A 6,757-nucleotide genomic window follows, 5' to 3' on the forward strand; every position below is an offset into this window, starting at 1 on the left:
TGGGTCTAAAGAAGAAGAAAGGGGCAAAACAGCAGTTAAATTTGGTCAACAAAATCACACATCAGGTGGTACAATGTGAAGCTGTAAAGAAATTGAAGAAAGATGACAAGAAGAAAGAATTGCAGGGACAAAATAAATGAGTTATTCAAACATGCAGTTGCTGTTCAAAAAATAGGTAAAGTTGCAGATCCCCAGGTATCAGGCATCTAAGACCCAGAATAAAACCATACCCAAGGTGAATGGTGTGGTGGGGCATGGAGTGGAGAACCAATGACCATCTGTAGACAATTGGACATCCCCTCACAGAGAGGTCACAGGGAAGAGATGAGCCAGTCAGGGTGCAGTATAGCACCAATGAAACACACAACTTCCTCTAGCTCTTTGGTGCTTCCTTCACCCCACTATCATGACCTCAATTCTACCTTATAAATTGGATTAGATCAGAGCATGAACACTGCTATTGACAAGAGCCCGCAACACAAGGAATCCAGGAAAGATAACCCCCTCAAGGCCAACAAGGAGGCTAGAGATAACAAGAGGATTAGGGTAGGGTAGGGGGAGAACGGGAGAACCGATCACAAGGATCAATTTAGAACCCCCTCCCAGGGGGACAAATAAAAGAAAAGTGGGTGAGGGGCGACGGAGGCCGATGTAAGACATGGGAAATAGAATCTATAACTTATCAAGGGTTCGTGAGGGAGGGCGAGTGGGGAGGGAGGGGGAAGAAATGGGGAGCTGATATCAGGGGCCCAAGTGGGAAGAGAATGCTTTGAAAATGATGATGGTGGCATATGTGCAAATGTGCTTGACACATTTGAGCAATGTATGGACTGTGACAAGAGATTTAAGAATCCACAATAGCAGTTGTTTTTTTTTTAAAAGGTGCAGATCCTAACTCCATGGTCCGAGCATTCTTCAAGTGAGGACAGTGCATTCAAGGAGAGAAGTGCAAGCTCTCTCATGACTTGACTCTGGGGAGAAAAGGTGAAAAGCGAAGTGTTTTCCTTGTTGTAAGAGATGACCTCAAAAAAAGATCTCATGGATAAAGTGAGATGAGAAACAAACTGGACGAGGAAGTGCACAAGAAGTACTGTGAGGTGGAAAAGAAGAAAATAAAAACTCAGTGTGCAAGCATTTCCTTGAAGCTACCGAAAACAAGTACGGCTGGTTTTGAGCCTGGCTGGAGAGGGTGATCTGTGCACGTATCATCAGACACTTCCTCCTGGATTTGTGTTGAAAAAAGAAAAAGAATGAAGAGAAAGAAGACATTTCACTAGAAGATCTCATTGAACGAGTGTGTTCGGCCTTGAGTACAAATGTTACCAAAATGACTCTAGGATTTTTTCTTGTGTGGAAAAAGAGAGAAAAAGAAGACACAAAAGCTTTGTTATATTTGAGCAAGATCTGGAAAGAAGCAAAGCAAACTGGAAAGCAGGGAAAGCACTAGCGATCAGTGGTGGTGAGGTGTTGGGAGTTCGCCCTGCACTGGTTGGTGCTGCTGCTGCAGAGGCAGATGATACCCATTACATCCAGGCAGGCAACAGATGGTGATGAGTTTGATGGGTCTGTGATTGTAAATGGCCTAGATTTCAGCTTGTACAGTCCAAGAGATGGTATTACAATGACACCATCTCGTATTAGGTTTTACAATGACCAGGTATTATGTAATAATAGTATTACGATGATCAGTTTTGAAAGTTGGGTATTATGGGAGGGAAAAAAATGAGGAGCTGATACCAAGGGCTCAAGTAGAACGCAAATGTTTGGAGAATGATGATGGCAACGAATGTACACATGTGCTTGGCACAAGAGATGTATGGATTGTGATAAGCATTGTACGAGCCCCCAATAAAATGATTAAAAAAAAGAAGAAAGATGGGTAGTACAATGACCAGTTTTGAAAGATCCATCCAGCACATATACCTCAGAAAAAAAGATGGAAACAAATTAAGTGAAATCTTCCGTTAGGACAGAAAATGAGGAAAGAAGTGATTTGGAAGAGGACAACAAAGGAGAGACACAGGAAAAGGGAGCCATTGATGCTGTTCCTGTGGAGGAGAATCTTTTCACTGGGGAAGACTTAGAACTAGAAGAACAATGAAACACCCTTGATTTAGATGAATGACACCAAACAAGTTAATGAACAAATGAAGTTGAAATGGACTATATTAATTTTTCCACCTAGAATTCTTCAGCAGGAGATATTTCTTTACCATGATAATTGTGGAAGGGATAACCCTCTCAAAACAAAATGGTATGTTCTCCCTACGTCTTCTCTCCTGACTTTGACTACATTGCATAATAAGTTCAGAGTAGCTCATGATAAATTGAAATATAGTGATCACTTCAGAAAATGATGATTTGTTCACTCAAGTAGGAAGTGTAACCACTTTTCCAACTTTTGATTTTCATTGGGCATGTGTTATTACCAGGAACAAGATAAATCTGAATATTAAACATCTTTCATTAAAAAGAAAGTAGCAACAAAAAATAGTTCAAAATTTAAAGGAATTAAAATGGCATAGTACAAAATAATTTATCTAAAAGGAAGGCAGGTAAGAAGGAGAACTAAAAACAAAACAAAACAGAAAACAAAGCAAACAGACTAATGAAAAGCCAACCATATCAGTAACTATTAAATACGAATATTCTAAACACCTCAATCAAAAGCCAGTAAGTGCTAAACTGGTATCAGGCTAACTAGACTTTTAGACACGAAGTTTAATTAGAGAGGAAGGGGTATATTAAATAACAATAAATGGGTCAATCCCTCAAGAGCATATAAGTTATAAATGAATACACACCTAACTAGAGAGCCTTAAAATACTTAAAGCAAAAATGGAAAGAGTTCTAAAAGAAATAGACAATTCAGCAGCAATAGTTCAGGATTTCAATCCCTCACTCTCATAAATGGATAGAACAACTTGAACGTAAACTTCAACAACACTATTGTGGTAGGCATAATCTTTGGCTTCCTAGAAGATGCTGTCATCTTAATCTTCAGAATCTGTGAATTTGTTACTTTACAGGACAAAAGGGAATTTGCAGCTGCGATTAAGTTATGCGTCCTGAGCTAGGAAGTTCAGGATGTGCCCTAGGAAGATTCTTTTGGTTTACCTGGGGTTGGGGGAAGTGGCAAGTGAAAGATGAGGGCTGGAGAGTGAGTGCAGAGAGAAGGGTAAGAAAGATGTAACCAGCCCTTGCTGACTTTGAAAATAGACAGGACTCTGAGCCAACAAATGCAGGAGCCCTTCTAGAATCTTGAAAAGGCAAGATAATGGATTATCTCCAAAGGTCCCCAGAAAGGATCTTGGTTTTACCTGCAGCTTGAATTTAGATCAGTTAGACACATTTTGAATATCCATACTCCAGTACTGTAAGAAAATGAATCTGTGCTGTTATAAGCCACTACATTTGTGGCTTATAATCTGTTATAGCAGCCTTAGGAAACCAACACAGTGATCAATTAACTCTATCTAGCTCATATTTTTAAACCGTTTCATTCCACAACTGCAGAATGCCCATTCTTTTCAAATACACATACAATCTTATCCAAGATAAGCTATATACTAGGCCATAAAACAAGACTCAATTAAAATCGTAGAGTTCATTTTCTGACCACAGTGAATTAAGATAGAAATACAAATCTCCAAACATAGGGGAATTAAACCACACACTAATAAATACAGCAGTATATCGATAGGTAGGTACCAGAGGTTCAGGTTGGGCTCAGAAGAGGACATGGAACAAAGCGTATCATTGCTGATGTCAGATGGATCTCGACTGAAAGCAAAGAATAGTAGAAAAAATGTTAAGTTGTGTTTTATTGACTATGCAAAAACATTCAATTGTGTGGATCATAACGAACTACGGATAGCTTAAAAAGAATGGAAATGCCTAAGATTGCAGACGGGCTTTGGGCCTCTACTCAAGGCCTCCTTTAACACAAGAACATTTTGTTCTGACAACCGGGCACTCTTTGATACTCACCTTCCTAACAGGTTGCTGAAGACAAAATGTGTACATAAGCAAATGTGGTGAAGAGAGCGGATGGTGCCCGGCTATCCAAAGATATAGCATCTAGGGTCTTAAAGGCTTGAAGTTAAACAAGCAGCCAACTAGCAGGGAAGCAAATAAGCACACAAAGTAGAAGCACACCTGTGTGATCATGAGGTGTCGATGGGCTCAAGTATCGAAAGATCCAAAATAAACAACTATATCAATGCAAACGAGGGGGGTTGCAGTGGAGATCCAAAGGCCATCTGCAGACAATTAGACATCCCCCCAACAGAAGGAAGGGACAATTCAACCAGGTTGTTGTATAGCACCGATGAGTCACACATCATTCCTCTAGTTCCTGAATGCTTCACACACACCCCTCCCAATCACCATGCCCCAGTTGTACCTTACAAATCTGGCTAGATCAGGGAACACACATTGGTACAGATAAGAGCTCTTGACACATGGAATTTAGGACAGATAAACTCCTCAGGAGCAGTAGTGGGAGTAGCAATATCCTGAGGGTAGGAGGATGGTCACGGAGGGGGAAGGGTGAGAAAGAGGGAAAGCATCACAAGGTTGGATATATAGCCTCCTCCCTGAAGGGGACGAATAACAGAAATGTGGGTGAAGGGAGACAATGGACAGTGTAAGACATGAAATAATAACAATATATAATTGATCAAGGTTTCACGAGGGCGGGAGGGTAGGGGAGGGAGGGGAAAAAAGGGGAGCTTAAACCAAGGGCTCAAGTAGAAAATGTTTTGGAAATGATGATGGCTGGCAACAAATGTACAAATGTGCTTGACACAATGGATGTATGGATGGATTGTGATGAGTTGTATGCTCCCCCAATAAAATGATTAAAAAAATAAAATCAGGATATAAGTGCATCAGGGTTGTATCCACTAGTCATACTTACTCAATCTGTGCGCTGAGCCAATCATCAGAGAAGCTGGATTATATAAAAAATAATTCAGCATCAGGATTGGAAGAATGCTTATTAATGACCTAAGATATGTAGATGACACAACCTTGCTTTCTGAAAGCAAGGACTTGAGCCACTTACTAATGAAGATCAAGAACCACAGCCTTCAGTGTGGATGACAACTTAATGTGGAGAAAACCAAAATTCTCACAACTGGACCAAGAGGTATCATCATGATAAAATGGAGAAAAGATCGAAGTTGTCAAGGATTTCATCTTGCTTGGATGCACAATCAATGCTAATGGAAATAGCAGTCAAGAGATCAAAAGATGAGTTGCATTGGGTACATCTGCTGGACAAGACCTCTTTAAAGTGTTGGTTTACAGCAGCGCCAGATATAGTAGTCAAATGAATATGGCTTTTAAAGTCTGATTGTTTCTGCCTCGCAGGAAGGTTCCCTGGGCATCCTGTGGAAGTCAGGGCAGCACAGACAGCTTTAAAATCTACCTTCATGAGATTCAATATGCCAACGCCAATCTCAAAACATTCCCTCCCGCCCCGCCCCAATTTCCTCATAAACACTGGCATCCAAACAACACTATTTGGGGATGATCCCTTAAGTTAGCAGCCCTCTGTACTTCGTGGTTTTGACCAAAAGTGACGCTCTAGATTTAAAAAAAAAAAAAAAGGTCTACATACATTAAGAGCTGTGTTTGTTAAATAACAAGTAAATATCCTGCCAGCGTGGAGCCCCGGACCCAGTGCTGCAGCCGGGTCTCGCTGTCATTTCTCTACAAACCTCGTCCATTCCTCAGTCTTGGCGTGTAATGTGTGTATCACCCTCTCCTTGGCCCTCGGCCGTGACTAGCTAGGTAGGGGGGTGGGGGGTGCTATCGGATTCGCCATCAGGCCCTCGAGGTAGCTGCTGAGGCTGACTCCTTTCAGGGTGATGAATGCTCCTTGAGTCAACCCGGTTCTCCCCGGGTTCTCAGGGTGTGGTTTGTAGATGAGTCTCTCGTTGACTGACACCATATTCGTAAAGGAAATATTCGTCGACTTCAGCTGCATTGTTTTCTCTACGGGATCAACTACAGAATGCCCTTGCACATACGCTTGGGTTCTTGCTGCACCAAGTATCAATCTTACGCTAGAGGACAGACCCCACTCGGGGCTGAGCAACCGCTGGCCCACCACACGGCGGTTCATTGGGTTGGGGCATTTCTGCATCGCCACCATGGTGACCGTTGCCCACCGTGGTCAAAGACGTGCTCAGAGGTTCAGATCTTCATGGTGCTGGCGACCTGCGTGATGTCTGGGCAGCGCTCCCACATGGCCATGATCTCAGCAGCCAGATCCACGCAGAGAGCCTGCAAATGATTTTTGGAAGCTAGCATTTGCTTGTCCAAAGCTAGACAAAAGTATAACAACAACAAAAAAAACCCTACAGACTAACAGCCGTTGCTGTTGGTGTTGTCAGGGAGGGGCTGTTGAGTTGGTTCCAACTCATAGTGACGCTTATGGCCAACAGGAGAAAACACCCCTAGATCCTGCACCAGCTTCAAAATTGTTGCTATGTTTGAGCCCGTTATTGCAGTCCTTATGTCAATTCATCTTGGTGAGGGTCTTTCTCTTTTTTGTTGACCCTCTATTTTTAAAAAATCATGTTATTGGGGGCCCAAACAGCTCTTATCACAATCCATCCATCCATCCATTGTGTCAAGCACATCTGTAACATTTGTTGCCATCATCATTCTCAAAACATTTTCTTTCTACTGGAGCCCTTGGTATCAGCTCCTCAGTTTTTCCCTCCCTCCCCCACTCTCTCTCCTT

General features: G+C 42.1%; 2 pseudogenes; one reads left to right on the plus strand and one right to left on the minus strand.

Moving 5' to 3' along the window:
• LOC101646175 overlaps nucleotides 1-3,077 on the plus strand; it is an 8,358-nt pseudogene extending 5,281 nt beyond the window's left edge.
• Nucleotides 3,078-5,710: 2,633 nt separating this feature from the next.
• Nucleotides 5,711-6,216, minus strand: LOC101646494 (annotated as a pseudogene).
• Between the last annotated feature and the right edge of the window lie 541 nt (nucleotides 6,217-6,757).

Source organism: Echinops telfairi, unplaced genomic scaffold (genome assembly GCF_000313985.2).
Source record: "Echinops telfairi isolate 266 unplaced genomic scaffold, ASM31398v2 ScPeMD7_53;HRSCAF=182, whole genome shotgun sequence".
Classification (NCBI taxonomy): domain Eukaryota; kingdom Metazoa; phylum Chordata; class Mammalia; order Afrosoricida; family Tenrecidae; genus Echinops; species Echinops telfairi.